Here is a 10,571-nt window from a genome sequence, read left to right on the forward strand (position 1 = left end):
AACTGATACTTGGAAATGTTTCCACTGCTGGGTGATCTTGGTGAAAATTAAAACTTCACCTATAAAAACCTCTGAAAGCTGTACATAATTTCCTAATCTTTAAAATATTTAAAAAAAAAAAATTTCCAAAAGAAGAGTTTCAGGAGAAGAGAAGAAAGCAACATCTTCCCTTTAGCCTGTAAGAACAACTGATTGACATCAGGGAAGATGGAAATTTATTAGATGAATTAGATTTATTAGATGAATTCCAAGAAAAACCTTTTCATAGTTAGTGCATGAGAGTGGAAAATTAGTCTCATGATTTAGTAAGCACAACCAGCAATGCACTTCTCCCCCTTGGATCTGTGGCCATTAAAACAAAGTATTGAAATAAACTGAACTTAGAACCAGCTCCTCAGTGGCTGTATCCAAGTGATAAACCAACATTTAAAAAAAATAGTGAGGCATATTCAATCACAGAGCTCTCACTGAATGATTCCTAAATGAGAGAGAAGAAGGGTTTTGTTAAAAAATAAAACAAATTTTCTAAAGTCCTTTCTTAATTTCTATTTCTTGTGTATGTCCTATATTAGTGCAGTAGTATATGTGTATAATTTATAGACAATATACATAGTTTGGGAGTGTGTGCTCACAAAGCTTTTACTGATAAGGGTGTGAGATAAGAAAAATCTTCAGAAATCACTGCCTTAAATGAAAACCTGGCAAGTTGGCAACACTATTCCAGAGAAATTAATGCAATGGCTGATTGTGTGAAGATCCACACAGAACACAGTGTTTTGGTTTTAGTTTTCAACAAAAAATAACAGGGGGTTTTTTTGCCCTCATAGGCAGATGGCATTTGTAACGCTTCAAACTGCAATTCATGTTTGAAAAGGAATGATAATGGCATTAGGCAGGAACACACTGTTCCTGCACAGATATTCACAGTCATTACCCAGTCACTCTCACAGCCTGGCCTTACAGTGGCCTGCTTGGATCCCCAGGGCACCTCTACCCTTCTAACTCCCTTGGCACACTCCCTTTATCTGCATTAAACAATCTCCAGCAACTGCTGCATAAGCAGTTTACCTTAACCACACACTTGTGCCACAATCAAGGTATTTCTCTGCCTCCTGTCTTTGTAACCAAAACCCTGCCATTCCCTTGGGAGTGCTCTTATAAAGTCGGCTGAAGTTCTGACACGAAAACTTTTACAATACATTCTCTGCCCAGGCCCCTCCCAATATTTGAATGCTTTGTCTTGTGGGATTTCTTACAGAAAAGCAAGTGCCTTGTGAAACTTAAATCCCATTGTTTCTTATTTACTATTTCTTGCTTTTTTTGTTAGGCAGAATGGATTAAAATCTGGTTGGCACCTGGACCACCACAGCAATTAATACAAACAGGCTGCTGAAAGCCTTTGCTTTCATGAAGTATGCAAGAAGTAAAGAACTAGAACTTTAAGAGCACTTTTCAAAGAGAAGTCAGCTGAGAACAAGAAACACTTCCTTAAATCTTCTCATAGAGCAATTTCAAGCATTAAATATTTGCACTAGAGCTCAGGCTTCCATCAGCTGTTGGGATGGATGGGCCTTGCTGCAAACCAGGCAGCAGCAAAGCAGTTGTTAGGACAGCAAAAGTGATACTCTCTCCTTCCCCCCTCACAAATAGTACCAAGAAATTTGCACACTTGGGCTTTCTAAATGTACTTGCAACTAGGTGGTCACCTACTGACCACAACCGGTCTCTTCCTCAAGCTCATCAAGTTTCCAGTTATGATTTCCCATGGTACTGGAAGGGTTTGTGTTGGTGTTGGATGGTTTGCTGCGACCGCTACAAGGGGGTTTTTCAAGACTGGACTGTTTTCTTCCAGAAACAGCCCCACAGCAGTGGGACAGCTCCCTGTAAGAGTTAAGGATCTGCTTGTTCTGGTGGCCATTCTAAGCAAAACAATAGGCAGGGTACAAAAGGAGAGGGGAAAAGTTTTAAGTGTCCCACAGCCATGGATGCAGGTAGCACCACTAACAGACTGTCCTCCTGCTCCAGGAAAGGTTTGGCTTTTTCAGGCTGGCCTTTGCTTTCTTGGCTCTCCAAGGACAGAGAGAGAACCAAATTCCCCTCACTCATACAGCACCTGTGAACTCTTTGAACTACCCCTTACACATCCATGTCCTCCACACACAGAGGCCTCAGACAAGACTCGTCAGATCCACTGGAACCCCCCTTGGCTCCATGTCTGGATTTGTTCGGTGTTTAATCCAGTCTGTCCAACCTCACCAGGTAAAGTTAACTATCCCTTCTTCAGAGGTTTCAGTCTTCTGTACATTCAGTAATACCTCTCAGAGTGCAGTGAACAGCCTAATCCAGCACCAACCAGGCTGATCCAGACCTCACTCACAACTGCAAACGCAGCCACAGAATTTTCTATAAATTAAAAAACCCAAGTATTTTCCATGTTTGGTACACACTACAGGATCTTGGGTTCTTGCTTGGGGTCTGTATATCCTCAGCTCTCAAACAAAACATTTCCAAGGAGTACTTTAAACATCACAAGAGACTGACCTCAGTTCCCACAGCCTTTGCTTTTTTAAACTGAAGCTGGACATTTACCTGTTCCTCCCTGAAGCAGGGCCCTGAGTGATACCCTGACCCAGGAGATGTGCCACTGGTTCCTTCTGCTTGCCCCTGATTCCGGCTGTGCAGTAGTGGCTCCCGCTTGATCCTTTCCCCAGGGAGTTCAGACAATCCCTTGTCAACAGATGTTTCCTTATACTACAACAAAAATTAATCTAAGAAAATCTTTCAGTCAAAAATGAGAGGGAACTACAAGAATTACAAAAAACAAGAAATAACAGGAGTTACAGAACTTGCAAGCTACAGGAATTCAGTTTGGGCTTCCTGATTTCATTTATAGGCTCATTGCTAAATTTTGATTCTGTCCTGGTATCTAAACATTTTTATCATGTCTAAGGATTACGTCCCTCAGTCACCATCACATTCCTGACACAATCCCTCCCTCTAGGTTACCACAGGTCTTGTCTTCAACAGGCACCATCACTTCTGTCAGACACTGCTGACCTGCCTTCCCTGCTTCCATTTTTTCTGCCAAGTCCCACCTCACAGTTTCCTACACAGCACTTGGCACATTTAAATTCAACAAAGGTAAAAGGTACTTGCCATAAATTACTTTAAGACCAATTAATGTTTCCTGCTGCACAAATTCAAGCCAGCAAGTTTTGGAACTGCTTCATGCTTATATTTATGGCATCTAAACACAAACTTTAAATCTCACATTCCAGAAAAATCAGTACTTTCCTCCTAGTACATAGCACCACTATAACCAAACTATAGTACAAGCTGGACTTGAGGTAGCTGAGACAAAGGGTTATTTGCCACATTACATATACCAAATCCCAAGAAAGGTAGAGAGAGATCATTATAAGAAAACAAACAAGAATATGTAATAAGAAAAGCATCACAAAACTCTGAAGACCTGAAGACAATACCACTGTTAAAGAGGTTCTCACACCACACCAAATACTTCAGTAAAGCACTAAACACTTTGATACATTAGAGCAACAAATCTCTACCACAGCTGACAAATGTAAATTGTTATTCAACTCAAAAAAGTCCATGTAGTACCATTGATTCTTTATCACCTCAATTGTTATTTGCTGTGATTTAGAAGACTGAGAGCCTCCTGCTTACTCCTGGGTTATTTGTCACTTTTTCACAGAAATAAGAAATCTCAGCCTTACCAAAGTTGCCAGAAAGACACAAGGTTCATTTCCAATTCACTTCAGCTCACACTTTCTCCCTGCTGCCCAAACACAGAAAGATGAGCTACCTACTGAGAATGAAAGGAAGGCAGCTTCCAGTGCCAGCCCGGCCCAGCTTGGCAGAAATTCAACTGGTTGCTGCCAAGTCAAGGGACTACAAGTCAGTCAGCACTGCAATACTGTAAAGATATTTTAAGACAAGACTTACTGTTGTGTAGTCACCCTCACCTTGTGGAGTCAGTCAGTGCATTTTCCAGCCTTTTGGAGACGCTTGAGAGTGAAAAGGCGCCGGAGCTTTGAGAATCGAGGGGGTGGATCTCTGGGGATGAAATCCCAGCTTGCAACTGGAAGTGGAAAATATCAAAATGTTATCACAATTGCCTCAAGTATGCAGGCTAATTCAAACTCAACTCCAAGATAAGCACATGTGCACACAGCACAGCCAGGGAAATGGTTCTCTGACGCTGCTGTGAAATGGGTTTTCAGCAGCATTAGCAGGGACAGAAACCTTGAAAATTCATTGTGCACACTCACAGGTCTGGTGTCAGAACTACCCACAGGCTCCTCACCACCTTCTCATCCCCAAGCCCATCGGTCTCACTCCAAAGGCACAACTTCCCTGTGCCCAGAGACAAAAGGCCCCGATTCTCCAAACTCTGATCAGACACAGGGTTCCACAGCACCCTGTGGGTCAGCCTAACACATCTAAGGAGCTTGGGCTATTTTCAAGGCATTCTGCTTGAAAAAGGAATGGATTGTTTAATCACAATAAAAATAAAGCACACAAGAGCTTAAGGCACGACATGATGTCCATAATCATAATCTCATCCACGGAGTTGCAAAAGCCTAGATTATTCTGCTTAATATAGCCTCTGGAACTTGGAAGCCAAACTGTTCTGAAAAAAAACCCTCTGCTTTATCATTTGTACCTCCCTTGTCCCCAAAAATTCTTCAGTTCAATATAATTTATATTCTTAGGATCATATGTGGTCAAAAGCAGAAGCCCAGAGGTAAAAATCTGGATTTTCCTTCAGGTACCAACAGACAGGACAATCTGAAACTGCAATTTCCAGCTCCATCCCAGTAACATTTGTCCCAACTCACACTACAATCCAAATGCAAACAAATGAAATGCAATAATCCCTTATTAAGACATCCTCCCCCCATTTGCAACAACACCCAACCATTCTGCTTGCTGTTCTCAATTTGCATCAGCATTCTATTGTCTGCAGAAACATGCATAAGCAGACTTGCCAAACCTCTTAAAGATTCAAAGGCTGGGAAAAGAAAAGAATATCTGAAAGCTGGATACAGTGGTCTGTAAACACATTCACACTTCTTTCCTAATTATGGCCTGGTGCAAAGGCAGCATCTGAGAAAGGCTTCTCAGCAAGAAACTCTGCATATTAAAAAAAAACAATCAAGATGTCCACACATTTGGCAGTTTACCAACTATCTCTGAGGGTCAGATAGGACTGGGAGCTGAGAATTACCTCAAAATGGTGTTTTTGGAACTAAAATGCTAAAATTATGGACTGGAGGGATGCTTCAGCTCACATTTCAGGAACATAAAACACTGATATCCCAGTTATCTGACACTGCAGTGCCACAAGAAGGAATGGAGGTGGATGTTTGCACTACTGTCTAAATGTGGGGACTAATTAGGCACTGTCATTTTTGCAAGTCACCTAGACTTTGCATGTGCACAAATTTAATAGATATACATTATACAGGTAAGCACATAGAGTGACACCATCCAAACACTAATGCCTCAGAACACCCCTGCTATGTGGAGTCAAATCTTTGTAGAAACAATACCAAATAAGAGAAGGTTTTCACAGCAGAAATTCTAAATCATCATGAAGACTGTGCAGCTCAAGCTATGCCAGACAGCTCTTTCGAGCCTGCTCCTCCCACCCCAAAATAAGACTTGAATCTACTGTAGTGGTGTTTTGTATATTCAGTTATATTTATAACCATAGATGCATTTCCTAATGTAAGTAGAATTCAGTGATTAGATTAGCTGGCAAATGATGAAAGGAGTCTGAGCAAAACTGTACAACAAACCAAGCTCAGAGTAAAATTACTTAATCCTTTGCAGTTCAAATGCAAGTTCATCTTTCCCAACATCATCTACTCGTAACCAATCTATTCATCACACGAGCACACCATAAACCCTCTCGCCCTCTCAGGCACTACTACAGTGCAATGGCAACGTTTCAAATCAACTTAAATTAGGCTGTACTACATTCCATTACATGATATCATGCAACAGATGTTACTCGAAGAACACACAGGACAATTATTCAGGATAAACTGCTGTAATTTGAATGGTGAAATTAAAGGGTATCCTATATGAAATCGTTGTAGTCTTCATCTAGTTTTGTGCTGAGATTCAGAACTTGAACATTGCCTGAGTTTGCAGTAGTTAATCCAGACACTTAGACTGGTAGCCAGAAACAAGAACTATTCTTATCTTCCTTAAGCTCAATAATTTTGTTATCAATAGATAAGCCAGAATTCCAGTTAACCCTTTAGTTCTGCAGTGACCAGTGAGTCAGGTGAAGCATTATGAAGCTCAAATGAAATGCACTTCCAAGAGGCAAGAGACACCCCCATCCCTCCTCAGCTGTTTGGTAACCCTCATTCTCCCTTGAAAATGTCATGTTTTGAAAGTTAAAGCAGAAAAGGTAGTTCATCCAACTTAACTCACAGCAAACTTAGCTAACAGCTGTTCTGTTGGAAGAATGGCTGACCATTACCTCAAACAGATATGAAAGCTTTCCATACACCACAATTTGTAAGGTATTTATAACTAACACTGGCAGCTTGCACTCATACTTGCAACACACATATAAATAAGTGTTGTTTTACATAAGCAAGAGCAACCTCAGAAATGCATTCTTTGTTTTTATATCATAAGAATATTGTTCCACAGCTACTGGGCTTTTCTGATGATGCAGAACTCCCCAGTGCCTTTAAGTAATGTGCTTCCAAACTCAGGAGTGGCTTTCTGGCTTGAAATTTAATATGGCTCAAACTTGGCTCTAAAATACAGGCCTGCAAAAAAACTTTAAAAAGATTTGGAGGGAAGTGGTCAACTGTTTAATCCAACAAGAGGTTTTTTTCAATCAATGAACATTCCCACAATCTTTCTGACCAGGCATCGAAGCAGCATTTTAACACACAAGAAGTAAAGCCTAAAAAAACCCCCTGAAATGGCAGGTCAGCAGAACAAAAGCGCCACACAAGGTGAGCACAAAGCCAGCAGAGGCCCCCGTTCCCACCAGGTGTTCCCACGCAGCGGCACCGCACCGGGGCCCCACAGACACCCCAAAGCAAGGCTGCCCTGCACCCCAGCCAGCTGCGGGGGGGCACGGGGGAAAGAGGGGTCAGGACACGGCACGGACAGACCCTCTGCAAGCAGCGGGCAGGCTGTGCTTTGCTCAGTCCTGGGCACGGAGCCCCGGCGGGCCCTGGACCGGTGCAGGCTCCGGAGCAGCTCGGCCGCCCACCCACCCCCGTGTTTGCTGCGCAGGGGCCGCGTCCTGCCCTCCCTGCCCTCCCCTCCCTCCGGGGTGACCCCGCGGGACCGCCCCGCGACCCGCTCCCGGCCCGGTGGGGAGATGCGGACACAGGGAGATGGATAATACGGATCCACGCGAATGCAGACGCGTCGCGATCGTCCTTGGGAGGTCGTCACTTCACAGCGTATTGCGAAAAGGGCTTTTATGCACCGCGGTCGCCAGCAGAGCCCGACAGCGAACAGCCCCGGCAAACCCACCCCGGCCCGGCCACGCGAAGGGAGCGGCCACCCCAGCACCTCCCTCCATCCATCCCAGCCCTGCACGGCACGGGGGAAACGCCGGGGGACCGCGGGATCCCTCGCATCCCAACCCGGTCCCGCTCGTGGCGAAGGGTCGGTGAGCCGGGGCCGCTCCCTGCACGGCTCCCGCACAGCCCCGGGCCGGGCTGCGCTCCCTGGCACCGGCAACTTGTTGGTCGGGCAGCGCTGCCCCGGGCGAGGCTGCGCGGGGGCACCGGGGCAGCAGCTCCCGGAGGCGCGCTGTGCCCGCACCCCGAGCCCCGGACCCCGAGCGCTGCCCGCACCCTCCGAGCGGTGCCCGAGCCCCGCAGCACCGAGCGCTGCCCGCACCCCGAGCCCCGAGCGCTGAAGCCCCGCAGCACCGAGCGCTGCCCGCACCCCGAGCCCCGCAGCACCGAGCGCTGCCCGCACCCCGAGCCCCGCAGCACCGAGCGCTGAAGCCCCGCGGCTCCGAGCGCTGCCCGCACCCTCCGAGAGGTGCCCGCATCCCCCGAGCCCCGCAGCACCGAGCGGTGCCCGCATACCCCGAGCCCCGCAGCAGCCGCCGCTCAGCCCGCGCCGAGTGTTCCCCCTCCCGGTGCCGGGCAGGGACCGCACGCTCCGCGCGCTGTGCACCGGCGGGGTAGGGCGAGGGTCCCCGCGGGCTCCTACCGGGCACGGCGTTACTGCGGCACCGCGGGGCGCCCGAGCCCCGCCGCTCTCCCGCCTCCTCCCCTCCTTCGCCCCGCTCGCCCGTCGCCGCCGCGGCCCCGCCGCTCCCGCAGCCGCCGCGGAGCGGGCTCGGCGCAGACCCCCGCGGGGAGGGCAGGAAGCGCGTCATCACTGCGGGCCGATCGCACCCTCCGCCCGCCCGCCCGGCGCTGAGGGACCGCGGGACGGAGCCGGGACCGACGGGGGGCAGAGCCCGGCCCGGGCGGGGGGCTGAGCCCGGCCCCGGCGGGGGGCTGAACTCGCCTCAGCGGGTACCTGTGCGTGAGGGACAGGCACCTCCGCCGGCCGCCACCCGCACCCGGCCGCGGAGGCAGCGCCGCTCCCGCTCCGCCCGCCCGGCACCGCGAGCACCGGGAGACGGCGGCTCCTCGGGGAGGAGGAGGAGGAGGATGAGCCCGCCCGGCCCCTCGGGCAGCGCTGAGCCCCCCGCGTCCTGCCCCCCGGGCACAGGGTGACAAACACACACAGGCACAGCACCGCAGCGCCCGCGGGTTGTGCCGTACGAAGCGTTTACGAGTGACGGGATCAGTCAGGTTGGAAAAGACCTCTGGGATCATCGAGTCCAACCTGTGACCAAACACCACCTTGTCACCCGGACCAGCGCTTCATTAAGCACCTCCAGGGTCGGTGACTCCACCCCCCCCCCGAGCAGCCCCTTCCAATGTCTACTCACCCTTTCTGAGAAGAAATTCTTCCTCATGTCCAACCTGAACCTTCTCTGGCACAAATTGAGGCCGTTTCCTCTCATCCTATCGCTGGTTGCCTTGGAAAAGAGCCCCCACCTGGCTACAACCTCCTGTCAGGGAATGGTAGAGAGGGATGAGGTCTCCCCTGAGCCTCCTCCAGGCTGAGCTTCCCCAGCTTCCTCAGCTGCTCCTCACAGCACTTGTGCTCCAGTCCCTTCCCCAGCTCTGTTCCCTTCTCTGGACCTGCCCCAGCCCCTCCATGGCCTTCCTGAACTGAGGGTCCCAGAACAGGACACAGCACTGAGGTGTGGCCTCACCAGTGCTCAGCACAGGGGAAGGATCCCCTCCCTGGTCCTGCTGCCACACTGTTCCTGACACAGCCAGGACACAACACCAGCAACAAATGGGCTGCAAAGCAAAGGAGACTCAGGGCTTTCCTTACACCTCTCTGAACTGTTCTACCACTGTTAGATTATGTAAGTGGTTTCCATACCAATATATTGATACCAGCATGAGAAATAGTTACACCTACAGAAATCCCTTACATGAATTAATGTCATACATACTGAGGCCTCTATCTGTAAAACTGCAGCAGTTAAAAGTCATGCAATTAAAGTAATTTAATCTGATTTAGCTGAAGTACAGCCATTAGTATATATTTTTACTTGTAACCAGCTTAAAGATCTGCCTCAGTCTACAGCTGGTTTTGCTTTCCAAAGTAATTTTGCTGCAACAAATTAACCTTAAGTCTGTAGTTACAAAAACTAACTAGGTTACCTTGTACACCCACCCTACCGTGTTCAAAGCATCACAATGTTAACATCATTATAGTGATAGTCACTCAAAGTTGTGTCAGCTTTAGCAAAGGAACGAGTGTCTGTTAATTAAAACAGAGACTATACAGGGTTTGCTTTGTAACTTGCCAACACTTGCCAATATAGCAGTTTTACAAACGAGTCACTGTTATCATATTGTTACTAAAGAGATACGATCCTGGCTCCTATAAAAAGAAGAGATAACTGAAGTATTTCTTGTGCTTTAGAGATAGTTTTGCAGATACAAGTTACCTATGAACAGCCATAACACTTTGCACAAAGAGCAGTTTGGGGCTTGTTTTGGTTTTTGGTTTTTTTCCCTGGCCTTTTACTACCACGATAATAAGCTCCCAACAATGTGGTTTTCCCTATTTGGCATACAACTTTAACTTCCTTCTTAAAAATATCCATAAATTTCATTCTTCCCTTTGTGCTGTATTATCCTATTTTCTGGCTGCAATATTGCTTCAAGAGAAACTTCCTCTACTCCATGGCTATCCTTGATTGCCTTAGCTTTTCCTGCCTTCCCTTTTAAACCTTCTGTGTTCTCTCACACGGAAAAGTGCAAGGCCACAATTCCAGTCTCTCCTGCCCTTGTCATTCCTCTGTTCTCCTGTTTCCTCTCAGTTCACAGGAAGGCTGGTTCAACCTCTGTGCTGCAAACAGCTACTTTGACATCTCTGCAAAGAGATTTAGCAAAATGCCTGCAGAAATACCTCCTAAATCAAACAGAACCAAATTTTACTCCAGTATGGATGCAATGGCAAGACCAGGA

At 47.7% G+C, this 10,571-nt stretch overlaps 1 protein-coding gene across 2 annotated transcripts in view; it reads right to left on the minus strand.

Moving 5' to 3' along the window:
• The window catches only part of TLN2 (talin 2), a 158,195-nt gene extending 149,872 nt beyond the window's left edge, over nucleotides 1-8,323 (minus strand). For both annotated transcript variants that reach the window (XM_032699805.1, XM_032699804.1), the window contains exons 1-2: nucleotides 8,236-8,323; nucleotides 3,987-4,102 (exon numbers count right to left, since the gene is read on the minus strand). The gene's annotated coding sequence lies outside the window, so the exon portion shown is untranslated. The remainder of the gene's footprint in view (nucleotides 1-3,986; nucleotides 4,103-8,235) is intronic.
• Between the last annotated feature and the right edge of the window lie 2,248 nt (nucleotides 8,324-10,571).

Source organism: Chiroxiphia lanceolata, chromosome 12 (assembly GCF_009829145.1).
Source record: "Chiroxiphia lanceolata isolate bChiLan1 chromosome 12, bChiLan1.pri, whole genome shotgun sequence".
Taxonomy (NCBI): Eukaryota; Metazoa; Chordata; class Aves; order Passeriformes; family Pipridae; genus Chiroxiphia; species Chiroxiphia lanceolata.